The sequence below is a fragment of the Engraulis encrasicolus genome, chromosome 23 (genome assembly GCF_034702125.1).
Source record: "Engraulis encrasicolus isolate BLACKSEA-1 chromosome 23, IST_EnEncr_1.0, whole genome shotgun sequence".
NCBI classification, from domain to species: domain Eukaryota; kingdom Metazoa; phylum Chordata; class Actinopteri; order Clupeiformes; family Engraulidae; genus Engraulis; species Engraulis encrasicolus.
The window spans coordinates 7,230,919-7,236,298 of record NC_085879.1 but is presented as its reverse complement, the minus strand read 5'-3'; positions in this window follow the sequence as shown (position 1 = coordinate 7,236,298).

The window sequence follows — 5,380 nt, the reverse complement described above, 5'->3', positions numbered from 1 at the left end:
ACTGCTTTGTGCATTGTGAATATATTATGTGCAATGTTGTGTGTAATGTCCTTGTGTCTTCTTTTGTATTTATGTAGGTTATGTACTGAATGTATGCTATACTTGACACCTTAATTTCCCTCGGGATCAATAAATGATACTCTACTCTACTCTACTGCTGAGATACCAAGTGATATCAAACAAGCTCTGATTGCGTGGCTTTAGTCTGTGATTAAGAGACAAAGCGAGTTGAAACGACAACAGCATTTTTTTCGCCATTGTTGCCAGAGTGTGTAGAGCATATTCAGTGCCTGCTGGCTAACTGTAATAGGTTAGGGTGTTCTGTTCCTCCACGTGGGCCTACGTGCGTTGCCAGTCAGTCAGACTTGCCAAGTGCATGGCCAGGCCTTAACACAGCTTTTGTTTCCCCATTTTCAAAAGTGGCAATGAGCCTCAGTGCTTAGTCACCTGGCAGTCTTTCTCTCCCTCTCCCATTCTCATTCACTCTCTCTTTTCAATACCCCCCAATTGCCTTCAGCACTACATGAGGAAGGGAGAGGAAGGGAGATGAGGAGGAGGAGGAGGTTAGGAAACAAAACAAGAGAAAAAAGCCATTAACCCACAACCTTGGTTGTAAACAAGCGCAGCGGAGTGTTTGCATTTGTGTTTGTCACAGCCAAGGACCTGTTGTAATAGTTTTTTCATAGTCAGTCATTTCACACGATCAAATTAAGCTGCAACAGTGGACGCAAACCAAGAAAAAAAGAGGAGAAAAGAAAATCACTTCATGACCGGTGGAATAAATAAGGAAGGAAACGGAGGTGGGGAAGAAAAAGAAAGATGTGTTATGAAAATATTTCCTTCTACGGTATTTTTTTTCCAGAAAAAAGGTTATGATGAATCACACACAATGTTGTCAAGAACTTTTATATTTATATATGTAGGCCTATTTATTTTTTGGTAGCTGTGTTTGTAAAAGTAAAATTACTGTGAAATTGAAGTCAAAGGAAGCTCTCGCCTCTTAAACTGCCACAGTGATGAGAAGTGGGGGGAAAAACATTTCCATCTCTGTCCTCCATATCCAAGGCTGTGAGGCTGTTGGTGCGAACAGCAAAAGACAGAGAGAGAGAGAGAGAGAGAGAAAGAGGAAGAGAAAGGGGAAGACGAAGGGCAGGGGAAGAGGAAGAAGAAGAAGAAGAAGAAGAAGAAGCAGAGGGAGTGAGACACTGAAAGAGAGAGAGAGATGAGGTAGAGAAAGAGAGCGCAGCAGCGTCGGCACGACAGAATGCTGAATCCCCTTCAATCCCCCTTTTTCCAATGGCGTTTAACCTTGTTTTCAAGGGAGAAACAGGATGAGCTACATTAAAGTTTCTTCCTCCCGCGGTGGAATTTCACCATCGCAGCTCAAGGCTGTTGTGTGAGTGCCAGAGATGAGTGGGCAATCCAATCTAGCGGGTTGTCGGTAAAAACACACTAGAAACCCTGGGTTACTCACCGGAGGACGAGTGATCATTTATGAAACGGTAGGATTTCATTTGATGGGGCCACAGGCATGTGACTCGATATAGTGAGGAACTCTAACAGCCTGTAACCACACAGTTGGGGAAAAGAATTGAGCTTCAGCATTTTTATTCCCTGGCAGAGGTGCATAGATAAAGCACATGCCTTTGTGGTTGTGATCTACAGGTCCTCTCTGTCTCTCTGAAGAAAACCAGTGGGAGCGCAGTATGTGGATCAGTGGCAGCTCCGACAGAGTGATAGTCAGATGTGGACCCCACATCCCCGCAGCAAACACTTCCAGTAACACTACTCTTAACTTTGCACGCATGCACGCACGCACACACACAAACACGCACACACACACACACAAATGACTGTGTCATTTGGTCTCCCATCTCCAATGCCATCTTGGATAGCTTGGTCTTGCTCATACTGTATCACCCATAACCCTCCACCACCTCAGGAATCATCCCCTCATCACCACCTTCAGCCAATGTCTCCAGCACTGTGACTACTGAAGCAGATCATGATATTCTCCATAGGATTGCATTCAAATCTCACACCAATCTATTTAAGCCAGATGCAGACTAATAATGTAAAAGTTCAATGCAAAGAAAGGTTGAAACGCACACTGATGACCTCCCTTTTCATCCCTTTTTATTTCGTTTCATTTCGAGACGATTCGAGCAAACACAGCCCCTTCTCTACCGGATTTTCATCTGGGGTGTACTCACTTTTGTGAGTACATGTTCAAACATTAATGGCTGTATTTTGTTTTTTTCTGAGTGAACAAGAAATTTAAGCAGTTAAATATGTTGTTAAAAGGTCACTAATCATTGTGTCAAAGTGAAATTTCTGTAATGCTTTCCTATGAAAAGATACTCACAAATCTGCAAAAACTGTGAGGGGTGTACTCACTTTCGTGATATACTGTATGTGTTAAAATTCTGTAATATGAAGTCTAATTTGGACATATCCCTCCCTCTTATTCAACCAATATTTTACAGAAATGAAGCATAAATCCACTTAAGCTTCTAAAAAGGTAACACATTCTATTCATGAGCCAATACAGTCTGCCATCCTAATGTCATCCAAATGTATGAATATTGCCAATGTTAATGCTAATGATCATTTCATTTCATCATGTGCACAAGAATACTGTGTGAAACAGGTTTAACTGGTTCATCTTCTGGCATGAGATCAGTCATCTTAGGAGCCACAGGCTCACAGTCATAGTAACAGCCCCAACTGCTGAACGCTGAACCCGTGCCCAGAAATTTTGGTGTCAGACAAAATTAGACCTCAATTCACCACACCGACTCAATCCGCCATATTCATACACACATGCACACTTTAGCATTTGCATATTTCACAGTACACCCAAATCAGGCCTTCATCGCGTTCCTCTGTGATAGAATAAAGCTGTGCCAAAACCGATGCTTATTGCATGCATTGGATTCCAGAGTGTGTCCCCCTGGGTGACTTACTTTATTGTGCCATACTGCACCGCAAAACATTGCATTGCTTTTTTTCAGGAGCCTTTGTATTTTGAGAGTCATCTTACCTTTTGCTCTGAAGGATTCTTCACTTAATGTGGAGGCGTAGTTGTTTGAGGTCAGTGAAATGAAAGAGATGTTAAACGAATGTAATTTCCTTTAATGTGAATCCAAGAGACCGGGCGGTTTGTTTGTTTGTTTTTGTGGGCGGATCACCTCGTAGTGGGGTTATAGCAGGGTGCACGACCGAGTTTGACTCTTTCCATTTCCAAACTCTTATTGATCTTGACTTTATTTCTTTTTCGAGAGCAACTCTGCAAGGGCAAATGAAGACGTAATCCCTTTCATTAAAAGGTGAAGAGGGAGAGAAATACTCATTTTCTCACCTAATAAGGGAATATAGAGAGACGGACAGAAGAGGAAAGAGAAAGACAGAGAGAAAGCAGACAGAGCAAGAAGTAGAGATTCGAGGAGTACACAAAACAGAGGGCAAAAGGGTGATGAAAAAGGGGGAAGAGTAATAAAAAACAAGGGGCCATAAAAAAGAGAAGGAGAGATGTGACAGTGGACTGAATGACATCAGGAGCATGGAGAGAGATAGAAAGAGACTGGACTAGACGAGAGAGAGAGGGGGGAGAAAGAGAGAGAGAGAAAGAGAGAGAGAAAGAAGGAAAGGAGGAATCAGGAAGAGAAATAGAGAGAGTGAGTTCTCTGCTTCACAGTCAGGTCCATCCACAGGCATTATCTCCAAGAAAATTAGGTCATAAATCCACCAGCGCTCCTTTCCTTATGTCTCGGCCTGCAATTCTAGTTATCGTGGGTGAAACACTTTCATCTCCCCCTCTCTTTAAGAGACTGATACGATTCAATCCCTCCTTGATTGCACTCCTCTGGTACAGTTATACTGATGCCAGGCATTGTGTGATGCGTTCCTATGCACAGGTTTTAAATAACACAGTATCCCTCAGCATCCTGGGGCACTGTAGACATAAGCTGCGCTGTATTCCCTCTAATGGAATATGTTATTAGATTGCCCCTGACTTTACACAGAATGATGCTACAGGCTACTGGGGTTGGGTACGTGTTCCCAGTCGTGGGAAACCCCCGTCATTGAAGGTGATAATAGTTAATAGAGGCAAGGTTCAACATGAACAGCAGGACGCTGCTCCTATTTCTGAACAATGTTGAGGGGATGGGGGATGTATTCAGTAGCCTACGTATATTCATTCAACCTTTGATCACTCGTTTAAACAAAGTGATAGCGTTTGACTGTCTACAGAGGAACATCATTTTTTTTATTTAAAAGAGTGGAAAAATTTGTGGAAATGTTTCTCATCAAAAGTAGAGTTAATTGCCTCACTTTCATCACTGCTTCCAGTATAAAGACACAATTAAGCGAGCTATTTCTAAGGTCCCTTTAAAAATGTACACAAGATTCAGAGCCACTCCCTCACAACTCTCATTGTGGGCTTTCTTAGCCTCATCAACGTCTTTTGTCAACATTACAAAAACTAAACTCTGCTAAAGTAGCATCACAAGTAATCTGAAATAAAAACAAATTCAAACTTAAAATTAGTTTGCCCTGCTGTGGCCTAACAGTAGGGGATTGGATTACTACGCTGGTGACCCGAGTTTGATTTTGGCCCAGGTCATTTGCCGATCCTTCCCCGTCTCTCTCTCCCCACTCATTTCCTGTCTCTCCTCCACGGTCCTCTCAAAAATAAGGCAAAATAGGCAAATAAAGCCCTAATTAAAAAAAAAAACTTTAAATTAGTTGAGACCTGAACCATGTTGCAGTTATGCAGATACATCAGTGGCATGTAATGTCAAGCTGAACGCCTGACGAAGCTAAGTTGTCATCACTGCGGAGTAAGCTGTCCACACCCTGGGGATTGTGGACACCAGGCACATCAAGTGTTAAATGCGCGCGTGAAGATGTGTCACCACTAATCCTTACTCAGGGCTGCTTGGCTGTCACTGGGCCCACTTTGTGACTTGCCTCTCCCCAACCTTCCCCTCCTCTCTGCTTCGTAGAAGCTGCCCAAACCACATCTGCCGGAGCCAAATGTGTCCTGCCAAAACAAAGTCTCCGCCAAGTAGGGCCATTGAGTCAGTTATATATTCTGAGAGTACCGATGCTAAGCTTTACAATGATACACATGGGAATCTGGTAATATCTGAAGAAGCTGGATGTGCCACCAAACAAGTGCTGGAAGCTGGAAGTAAAAAAAAAAATCTGAGAATTCAGCACTGAAAGTTTCTGTCCAACTCACAGCTGCATACCATAACCCTCCGCTACTTAAGTCCTGCCCCTACATGACCTACTTGACGGTGAGTCAATAGCCTAAAGTATGTGTGGAAGTTTGAGGTACACTAAAAAAAACCTCATTGGTTTGACTCAATTG